We start from the raw sequence: 11,960 nt of genomic DNA, 5'->3' as shown, positions 1-11,960 counted from the left end.
TGAAGGTTTGCCCAGTCTGTCCAATGCACATAGTGGCAGGGCATTATTGGCACATAATTACATATATAATGTTGCCCTTGATCTTGCAACTGACATGGTTAGTTCCAGTGATGGTAGTAGGAGTAGTAATAGGCATCCTTCAGTCTGCATAGACTATGGATCGCGCCCTTTAAAGTTTCAATTGAGGACTCCATTTACAGCGTCTATTGTGACTATAAAGACCCACACGAGAGTGACAGTCCTTGCTGCATCTCTTGCAGATGTAGTGGGTGTCTGGCAAGTCCTTATTGTGCTTTCTGTGCACTCGCTTCTCCTCTGCTAGCTGTCTGATCTTCAACTTGCCCTTCTGAAGGCCCTTGTGTAACCCCTGCCTCCATCTGCTGCGGTTGTCTGCTAGTTCTTCCCAACTGTCCAGCTCGATGCCTGCCTCTCTGAGGTCTCTCTTGCAGACATCTTTGTAGCGCAGCTGGGGGCGTCCAGGAGGTCTTTTGCCAGAGGCTAGCTCACCATACAGGATGTCTTTTGGAATCCTTCCATCATTCATCCTGTGGACGTGGCCAAGCCAGCGGAGTCGACGCTGTCTGAGGAGGGTGTACATGGTTGGGATTCCAGCTTGCTCGAGGACGGCGGTGTTGGTCACTCTGTCCTTCCATGATATTGCAAGGATGTGCCTGAGGCAGCGCAAGTGGAAGACGTTCAGCCTCTTTTCTTGGTGGGCATACAGGGTCCAAGTCTCGCTGCCATAAAGGAGGGTGCTGAGGATGCAGGCTCTGTAGACTTGCATTTTGGTGTGAGTGTACAGCTTGTTGTTATTCCACACTCTTGCTGAGTCTGGACAGAGTTGTGGCCGCTTTTCCGATCCTCCTATTTAGCTCAGTGTCCAACGACAGGGTGTCAGTGATGGTGGACCCAAGGTAAACGAACTCGTGGACGACCTCTAACGTATAGTTGTCAATGCTGATTGATGGGGATTCACCCAGAATAAATATGTGGACAAAGTTGGCAGTGGGGTTTGTTGCAAGGAAAAGTTCCAAGATTAGTATTGCTGTGGTGTAGCCTGTGATTGCTGGTAAGAATCTTCCTTAGGTTAGGAGGTTGTCTACAGGAAAGGACAGGCAAAAGAGGAAGACCTTGGACTGAGACTAAAGAAGAAAAACTGGGATACTCCTGGAGTCAGCTATACTTCTTGTTCCAAGGCAGAGTGAAGTGGAGGAGACTTGTAGATAACCTATGCTCCACATGGAATACTAGGGTTTAAGTCAAGTCAATCCAGCTGTTCCTTGCCCCTCAGGAGTTAGGACAGCTTGGAGGAGCCTGTACTTTTCAGGGCACCCTGCACATCAGAATAAGGGCAGCTCAGGCCAGGACTTGATGCAGGTGTGGCATATCTGCCCCACTCCCAGCACTTATCACAGCTATGGGACATGGGGAAGCTTATCCCTTTAAGAAGATCTCCTGTACTATACTGCCAGGCAGCAGAGAACTATCTAGTCAATCTTCGTCATTCTGACCCTGATCTAAGTCAGCCAATATTTGTAATGAAATATTGACCGAAATTTGTTTATCGCAGCACGTTGTGTCAAAGAGACACCTTTTGCCTTGAATTAGAGATGGAAACTGTTACATCATACATGTGAGCACTCACAAAAGCAGATTCAGATCTTAGTAAATCTAGTAGAAAAATTAGTGACTTAGCTGAAATACAGTTACCCCAGATTTGTTTCAGTGTAATGAGATTTGGGTCTGGCCAAAGAACTTACTTCAGGGTCAAATCCTGTGTGGTTCTGGGAACTCTGAGACTAACATCAAGAGGGGATGTGGGATCAACAGGGTTTGTGGGTGCCCTGCACATTTCCAGTGCAAAGCCGTCTATTCCCCTTTTGTTTGAGTCACTGCTGTTAACTTGTAACACCTACACAACAATCAGGGAGCATGTCGGTAAATTTTTGGAAGGCAAATAGTTCCAGCTTTGGGGTGTAAAATCAGAAGACTGCTGACAGTAATATAAAAGTCAGCTGCCGGGGGGTTACTTTGGCATAAAAGAGTGTTTAACATGGGGAGGATGCTTTGGATTTGTTTAGATTTTGAAACCTTAATCATTAGCTGGAATTTAATAAACTGGATCATTGAGAATCTGCCGACCACGTTACTACTTGCCCATGCAGCAGAGTGGTCAAATGTTTTCCTGACATGCTCGTCTGCATCCAAACCACACTGTGCAGATTCCAGGCAACTGTACTTTCTCTCTCAGGATGGACTGGGAGGTGCTGTGATGCCTGGCTCAAGGAAGCCAGGCCAGAAATGAGCCTGTGGAGGGATTTGTAGATGGGACATTAAGGGATAAGTGGAAGCTGGCAGGGGGCACAAGGGGTCTGGTACGAGGGTGGAACACAGTAGGGTACAGCTGGGGAGGTTAATGAGGGATGGGGCAGCATGAAGAAGCCTTCCCCAAATCCCTCCACAGTCTCCAGCCTCTGAGTGCCCCACATCAGGCCCCTCCCCAGGCTGCCTTCCCCTTTTGTGCCCCCAGCTGGTTGGCTGCAGGCTGTGGCTATGTCTAACTACAGCCTAAATTCAAATCGAAGGCGCTTAGCTTGATTTTAAATTGTGACTGTTCACACATCAAATACCATTATTTCAAATTTAGAGGGTGCTACCGCTGATATTCTTACTCTGACAACCCGAGTGGGGTTAACAGGAGGTTTGAATGTAAGTGTGGAAACAGCTCTCATCTCAACCAATGATATTGGCCTCCAGAGGAGTCCTGCATGCATCCCACAATGCCCTCCAGGTGTCTGTGCTGGCCGGTTGCATCTCCAATGCTCTGCCACTCAACAGCAAAGAGGTAGGGTGCTGGCTGTTGATGGGGCAGGTGCGGGGTGACTTTCAAAGATGATAGCTAGTGGCTCGGATCCCTCCTCTATGAGTATTCTAGGATGCTGCCCAATCTCTCTAACAAGAACAGATTACAGCCAAGCCCTTAGATAAAATTGCATTTCATTTGATCCTACTGACAGAGACCGAAAACCACAAGATCTTTACCAAATATTCATAAACGTGAATTATGCACCAGGATAAATAAAAAAACAAATCGGCAGGGCCAGAAGAATACCCAGAAACCAGGTACTCCAAGATAGGCCCCAAAAAGCCAAGAGCAGAACACCATTGGTCATTAGCTACAGCCCCCAACTCAAACCACCGCCATGCATTATTAAAGACCTACAACCTATCCTTAATCAGGATGCCACACTCCAGAAGGCTCTAGGTGACAGGCCTGTGCTCTCCTACAGACAACTTCCCAACCTGATGAGGATTCTCACCAACAGCCACAGTCCTACTGCAGGAACACCAGCCCTGGAACCTTTCCTTGCAACAAGCCCTGCTGCCAGCTTTGTCCACATATCTATTCTGGAGATACCATCACTGGACCTAACCAGGTTATTCACAGAATCACGGGCACATTCTCATGTTCTTCAACTAACATCATATATGCCATCATGTGCCAACAATGCCCAGATGCTTTGTATATTGGACAGACTTCAAACTCTCTTAAAGAATTAATGGGCACAAAACAGACATAAAAACACTCCTAATCCACAAACCAGTCAGCCAGCACTCTAATGGAGTGGGCCATTCTGTTAATGACTTAAAAGTCTGTGTTTTACTGAACGGAAATTTTTACAACAGTCTTGAAAGACAGGCTGCTGAACTCTATTTTATATTCAAATTCGATGCATTAACACATGGTTTGAACCGGGATGAGAATTTTCTGGGTATTTACAGGGGCTCTTTTGCATACTTGGCTTAATCTAATTCTTGACTCTTCTCCCCGCACCCCCCGACCCTTCTACTCTTTGGTTTGCTCACCATAATAATTTTTTTTCCTGATTTGTCCACCTTGATTACTATTTTTGGTTCTCTGTGCCTTAAATATTGAGTCCGTTCTGGTATGGCTGTGGTCTGAAGAAGTGGGTCTGTCCCATGAACGCTCACCTAATAAAGTAGTTTGTTAGTCTTCAAAGTGCTACATCACTGCTTTTTTGTTTTGAACAGATTACAGTTTATGATATCTGGCACTGAGGGGGCAGGCCCCACAGTCAGAGAGACTGTGGGGCATTTTTCCCCATTCTGCACCAGCAAAAAAACCCAGAATGCTATGGGGCTGAGGGACTTGTAGAATAGGTTCTCATGATGAACTGCTGCAACAGTCAATGTTTGGCGATTTAGGCTACGTCTACACGTGCACGCTACATTGAAATAGCTTATTTTGATGTAGCGACATCGAAATAAGCTATTTCGATGAATAGCGTCTACACATCCTCCAGGGCTGGCAACGTCGACGTTCAACGTCGACATTGGGCAGCACCACATTGAAATAGGTGCTGCGAGGGAATGTCTACACGCCAAAGTAGCACACATCGAAATAAGGGTGCCAGGAACAGCTGCAGACAGGGTCACAGGGCGGACTCAACAGCAAGCCACTCCCTTAAAGGGCCCCTCCCAGACACACTTGCACTAAACAGCACAAGATACACAGAGCCGACAACTAGTTGCAGACCCTGTGCATGCAGCATGGATTCCCAGCTGCAGCAGCAGCAGCAGCCAGAAGCCCTGGGCTAAGGGCTGCTGCACATGGTGACCATAGAGCCCCGCAGGGGCTGGAGAGAGAGCGTCTCTCAACCCCTCAGCTGATGGCCGCCATGGAGGACCCCGCTATTTCGATGTTGCAGGATGCGGATCGTCTACACGTTCCCTACTTCGACGTTGAACATCGAAGTAGGGTACTATTCCCATCCCCTCATGGGGTTAGCAACTTCAACGTCTCGCCGCCTAACGTTGAAGTTAACTTCAAAATAGTGCCCAACACGTGTAGCCGTGACGGGCGCTATTTCGAAGTTGGCGCTGCTACTTTGAAGTAGCATGCACGTGTAGACGTGGCTTTAGTATGGCAACACTAACTTGAATTTGTGGGGAATTTTTGGGCCGGTGAGTATAGTCAAATTCCAATTTATAGAACCCAGCGTTACACATTTGTATTTCATAAATTCAAATTTATCTTGTAGTGTAGACATAGCCAGAGAGAAGAAAGCAGTGGGCACGAGGAAGGGCAAAGAGGTGAGGAGGAGCCAGCAGCATAGCATGAGTGGAGTGGACAGTGCCAGAGCCCCTTCTGAGCAGGGATCTGGCCCCAATCAGATCCTCAACTGCTGCCACTCCAGGCCAGTGCCCATCCACGTTAGGTTCCCTGCGCGAGGGGTCCACCTCTCCCTGCTGCTCTGGAGAAGCAGGTAGTAGGGGGAGCTGGGGGCAAGGAAGTAGTTCCTCTGACATGGGCACCACCAGTACCAGGCAGGCAGGGCTGAGGGGTGGGGTGAGGGAGAGTTTGGAAGCATTACTGTTTTGTGCTCCCAAGCCTCTGTTGGTCTGCCCCTTAGCATTGTGCTGCAAGTGGGGGTCCCTACTCTGCACCGGCTCAGTGGGGCCAGGCATTGGGGAGTGGATCTCTGGAGATTCTGTAGGAGCTGCAGTGCTGTGAGGGGGTGGAGAGGGCTGGGTGGGGGCAGTTGTGTTTTGGGGAGCTAGGCAGTAGGCAGTCTCCTGGGGGAGCTGTGCAGTCAGAGAAGTCTGTGTGTTAGGGTGCAGGGAAGTGGGTGGTCTGTGTAGGGTGCTGTGTGGTTGTGGTGGAGTGTGGGGAAGGACATTGGGCAATGGGGATGTGGGAGGTCTGTGTGCATTGGGGCACTCGGGAGCGAGGGTTCTGTGTGGGGTGCTGTGCAGTTTTGATGTGGAACTGGACAAGGTGTGTGCACAGGGCCCTGTTCATTTGGCGGGGGGGGGGTGTTGTGGGGCAGTATTTGGAATAGAGAATCAGGAAGCAATGGGCAGGAGAAGAGGGGACTGTGTGACCCAGCGTGGGCCTGTCCTCAAGGGGAAGGGGCACACTGGCAGCACAGGGCCAGGTGGGCCAATATGTGTCTGGCAACTGCCAGTTTGCAAACAGAGCCCTCACACTGGGTTGGGGGGATGGGGACATTGCGCCCCATTGGCCCTGGCTGGTCCCTTGTTCCAGGGCCCAACCTTTGAGCATCATGCCTCATAGCCCACACTGGGACTTGTGGTGGGGCCTCCTGCCCCGCACCTCTCCTGAGGGCTTCCAACCCTTAGTCAGGCCTCAGTGGCCTGGTCAATATCACAGTCTGGCCTCAGTGATCCAGTCAGGCCCAGTGGCCTAGTCAGTCTTGGCAGGTCAGTGCTCGCCCTCCCTTGGAGGTCACAGGGGTGGGGATAGGGAGCCACGGCCTTCCCTCTTTACCTGGCCCCAGGCCAGGGCCCTGTCAGTGGTGGGCATGCCCGCAACCACCACCTCAGCGGGAATCCCTACGCAACTTGCTGAGCTCCCTGGGTGGGCTCCAGGCTCCCTGCCCTGGGATACTTCCTACCCCTTCCAAACATGACATACGCTCAGGATCCAGCTGCTCCTCCTTAGGCGGCTGCTGTGGCTGCTGCTCCATCTCCGGTGGACACTGCTCCCAAGTTGGAGCAGTTTCTACTTCCCTGGTGGCCAGCCCCAATTGACTGGCCTCCCTGGCCTTCATACTTGGGCTGTTGTTGGAGCATGCCCTGCAGGGCCATGAGGGAGTGGTCTTCTTCACCCAGCAAGCCTGGCTCCCACCCTCCTGGCCAATGCAGGGTTGGTACACCCCACCACAGGCCCATGATTATGTTTGGCCCCAGGCCCACAAGACATTAATTCTGATGTATTTAGGAAACAGGGTCCTGTCTTCCCACTCTGTCTGACACCTTTTTGGGGACTCTGAGGGGATCCCAAATCCCAGTGTTTTTTTCCCACCATTTGGTAATGCCACACATGGAGCAGCACAAAACTTGGCAGCTCTGTGATTTGACCCTCCCAAATCACAAGAATAACATCTCCTTGAGGGCCAAAGTGATGTCATCCCAGAACATCTTGTTTTTAAACAAGGTGATTGGTGGGGCATAAATTCTCTCAAGTGTCTTGTATACGGGTATGGTAGGTAATTTCAGAGACAGAAACGAGGGAATTAACTCCAGGGTTTCCATTTTTTTTTCCAGTGGAATCTGTGGGCTGAGTTCTACCTTGCATTGCATGTCACAAGCATTCCACAGATGGAAGTGACATCAGAATTTTGCCTGGTGCGGCTGGCCCTAGATCGCAAAGCTGATTCTGCAGTCACACAAACTAAAGGATGTTGTACTTCGATGTGCCACAAGGTGACAGTGCTTGAGAGCAATGCTTTTTGATAGAATACAGACTAACACGGCTATCTCTCTGTCACAGTGCTTGAGAGTAATGCTTCTGCCCTCAGAAAGCTGCATGTTTATGGCTATGCGGTCACAGTGATGTTCAGAAGAGATTATGGTGAGTTTCATTGTCATACAGTGGTGTGGTACAGCCTGAAGGTCTGGTGAAAGGTTAGTTGGTCAAATAAGTATGTAATAAATCAAGAACTTAACTCATCTATGGCTTTTGGAATTAGTCCGAGCCTGGGAATGAACCTCTCAGAACCTGAGAAGGCCTCAATGTTGTTTACCCTCACCTCCCAACATGCAAGCTCCTTGACCTTGGCAAAATTCCAGCATTGCCTGCCCCTTTATAGCAGCTTATAAGCATATAGGTAACTGTGCTAGTCCATATAAATTCACTCTCCTTGCTAAGCTGCGGCCCACCTTTTCTGACTGTGAAATGAGGCATGGAACCAGTTTGCTAAATCACAGTACTATAGATGTCACATGAGACCAGCCTTCAGCAAGTCTGAAAGGGCAACCATGAAAAAATGTTTATGTACTTTGAAACAGTGTATTAGTACCTGTGCTGATTGACAGTGTAGAAAATGGAAGTCCGCTATCCAAAGACAAGGTACAACCATGAGAGAGCTTCCCCAAACAGATCGGGAGTGTGGTAGTTCATTTTTCATTCCTTGTCCTTCACTGAGAGTGCCAATAAAGGGACCGGGTACAATGGTGTTTTTCAGGTACATGTTGTTCCACTTGCACAAGAATGAGACCCCTAACTCATTTCAGGTAAGTTACCTGACAGCAATGCATGGCACATTTTTCAGTAACTTCCAACCATTCACTTAAAGGTCCATAACTCATTATCCAACCTTCTGAGCCATGGAGTAACCTTGCAGGCACTCATTTTCCCCTACAACTTTATTTGCAATATCAGCTGTGTTTAAGAAATGTGAGGAAGCTGTAGTATCGTAGAAATTGTTGTAGATTCCTGGGAAAATGAGACAACCAAATAAACTATTTCAGCCAGGTTTCATGTCAGCTTTTGCTGCTGCTACTGCTGCAGTTATACATAAGACTATTTAGGACAGTCAGCTGAACAATTACAGGGAACTCTTCACTATTCTGAAAAATGTTTTTCTTTCCCTCTTGTCGGAGAGTTGACTTGAATTGATTATACATTGAATCTAAATGCTGTTTCTTACTATATTTTGAAATATTTCTAAGGCATTGTCTGTCTCTAAGCTATCTAATGACTTACACAATTTTGTTTGAATATTTCAATTTTAACCTATGGAAGGCTGAAGGTTCTTCTGCATTTAACAGTTTGTGGGTGTGCAGAATGTCTGTGGAAGACACACATACTCTGTGTTTTTTTTTTATTTAATATAGTTCATATCTGGGCTCATGTTCCTTCATTTTCTGTTAACTTTTTGCTGAAATTTATTGTTATTTTCACTGTTGTTTTCTGTTTGTTTTATTTAACCCCTGGAACTGCCTTTCATTTATCACTGGGCCATAAGTTCCTCAGAAAGCAGACTTCATTGGCTTCCCCCAGCTCAAACTCTTACTTGCTGTCATGTTGTAGATGTGTTTTATTTTCTCTGGCCAGCCACTGACCATTGGGCAGACTTCCCAAAACCAACTGGGAAGAAGGGGCTTTTGAAATCTGGGGGTGGAGGTCCTTTTGAAAGGCCCCTGTCTACACTGGCAGAATGCATTTCAAAAGCAGCACTTTCAAAATGTGTGTGGCGGCTATTATGCTAATGAGGTGCTGCATATTCATGGCAGTGCCTCATTAGCATCTGTCAAAGTGGCTCATCAGCATCCCCCTTTTGAAAGGCAGGGGGCAGCTAGCATAGCCATGGCCCATATGTTTAATGAACTAGGGTATTTTATCCTCTGTATATGCTCCACTAGGTGGCACCCAAAGCTATATTTTCCTTACTTGACATATGCTATTTTTAATGGCTTAGTGGAAAGAAGAACAAGCAACTTATCTCCTTAACTTGTGTAGGTGCCGGTTTTATTGTTCCAGTCGAATTGGGCTGTTGAAGGAAGTAAAGGTCACAGACAAAGAAGAGATCTCTTAGGCCAATCTATGGCCACTTTGAAATATCAGGGCAGAGACTTTGAACTGGATTGCTTTCACTGGGGAACAAGTGCAGAAGGCAATGTCACCAGGATGCTGTGTTCACAGCCACCTATGTTGCCAAGGAGAAAAGTTTCTGTGCTTTGTATCCCAGCTTTTTAAGGTTATTGCTTCATTCTTAAACAGAAGAAGTTGCACTACACAAGTTTGAAGGTCCTGAATACATAGCTCACGCTGTGAGAACTGTACGCAGGGGTTGGGTCACATCCATTCAGTATCTGACAGAGAGAAGTGGGAGGGAGTGGGTTGCTTCAAGTCCCATGCCTGGGGCACTAGGGGAGTTGTATTGGGGCACCTCTGGTTAAGCTTAAACCATTAAAACAGCCCAAATAACCAAAACATACAGATGTGTGTATGTCTTGTGAGTGACTGTGTGCGCTATTGGAAGGGAGTCTCGTTCCCTCCCTCTTCTCTTTTCCATATGTTTTTGACTCTGATTTGCTGTGTCGTGTCAATTAAGGTTATAAGCTCTTGTGGGCAGGTTGCATTTCTTTTTATTGTTTTGTGTGGTGCCTCGCTCATTTTTGGGTTGTTCAGACAGGAAGGCTGCATCTACACTGGTCCTGCCCTTTTGAAAGGTGTTTGTTAATGAGGGAGTCTGGAAGATGCTAATGAGGCACTGACATGAATATGCAGCACCTCATTAGCATAACGTTGGCCGCACGCTATTCAAAAGTGCCGCTTTTGAAACGCACACCACCGATATAGACGGGGGCCTTTCAAAAGGAGTCCCCTCCCACCCTCAAAAGTCCCTTCTTCCTAAAACCAAATAGGAAGAAGGGGCTTTCGAAGTGAGGGAGCCTTTTGAAAGGTCTCCATCTATACAGGCAGCGTGTGCTCCAAAAGCAGCACTTTCGAATTGTGTGCGGCCGCCATTATGTGAATGAGGCACTGCATATGCATATCAGCACCTCATTAGCATCTTCTCAACGCCCTCATTAACATGCCCCTTTCGAAAGGGAGGGGCCAATGTAGATGCAGCCTATGTGAAAAAGACCATCTTTTCAACAACTGTAAAGTCAGAATCAGTATGCAGATGGCACCGGCACTGAAAAAGCCTTCCCAGACCTTCTTGATCAGGTGTGGGGAGCCTTTTTCAAGTCAAGGGTTATTGACCCAGAGACAGGCTCCCAGGCACCACCCTGCACTGCACTGATTGGCCAGAATTCTGGCCAATCAGAGCAGCAGCAGGAAGTCTCTAGGAAGGCTGCCCAGGCGCCTGCTGCTCCCTCTCCCTTCTTCCAGCTGGGGGAACAGCAACACCCATCAGTGGAGCCTGGAACCACTCGCCTGAGCCAGCCCACAAGGCTCAAGGGTCCGTACCCACAACCCTACCATGGGCCAGATGCCATGGAGGGAAGCCACAAGCCTTGGTGTCTGGATCCAGGCAAGCTGCAGTCTGGATCTGGACTGCAGGCCACGGGTTTCCCAAGCCTGTATCTTGATGGGCAATCTCTTCTTTTGTGCCTCTTACTGTTTAGACAGTGTCTCTGTGGTGTACAGGTTTGTGCCTCTTTTCAGTAACTCCCTAATGAACTCTTATGCTTGTTGTTCCCATTTTCTGTCTCTTGTAGACTGTCACATTAATCTAGCTGCTTTTTTCAACTCCTCCATTTTTCTAGTACTGATGGTATACTTTTTGGAGACACTTGCTGTGGAACTGACTTTTCTGTACTCTTCAGGTGTGTTCCTCTCCAATCCAATATATTCATTTTTGCTGTGCAGCCAGTCAGCCTCTTTCCAAGGACTTCCATCTGTCTGCTTTCTAAAATGTCACAGGCACAATTCTACCCAATTCCCTTGGGGGTTGCTTAGAGGCCGTGTCTACACTATAAAATAACTTCTAAGTTGCTTACTTCAAAGTTCAACTTTGAAGTAACAGACTTTGAAGTGAAGGAGCCCAACTTCGAAATCCTTACTCCATTCTCAGGAACGGAGTAGTGCCCTACTTCGAAGTAGGTTGCGTGTAGAAGCTCAATTTCAAAGACAAACTTGAAGTAGGGCGCTACTCCATTTCTGAGAATGGAGTGAGGACTTCGAAGTTGGGCTCCTTTACTTCAAAGTTAACTTTGAAGTAAGGAAAACGTGTGTAGGCGTTCTGCAGGCTACTTCAAAGTAGCCCCTAACTTCGAAGTTAGTTCCTAGTGTAGATGCACCCAGAGTATTCCATTTTGTGGGGCTAATGGAATGCACACAACATTGTAATATATTTACGGTTAACTATCATTCTCCTTGGCTACGTCTACACTAGAGAGTTTTGTGGACAATACTGGGGTTTGTCCAAAAAACTCACAGAGAATCTGCACACAAAATGTGTTTTCTCAACAGAAACTGTTGACAAAAAAGCCATGTAGATGCTCTGGGAGGCCCTTTTGTAGCTGGAACAGATCAAAAGATAGATCTGCTTTTATGTGTAGATGCGATCTGTCTACAGAATTTTGTTGGTACATCTCTTCTGACAGTAATGTCTGTAGACAGATGCTTCTAGTGTAGCCATAGCTATTGAGCTTGACATAAGCCTTGAGAACATTGTCCC

This window comes from Carettochelys insculpta, chromosome 6 (assembly GCF_033958435.1).
Source record: "Carettochelys insculpta isolate YL-2023 chromosome 6, ASM3395843v1, whole genome shotgun sequence".
Classification (NCBI taxonomy): Eukaryota; Metazoa; Chordata; order Testudines; family Carettochelyidae; genus Carettochelys; species Carettochelys insculpta.
The sequence above is the reverse complement of the archived record's forward strand: the minus strand, read 5'-3'. Positions refer to the sequence as shown.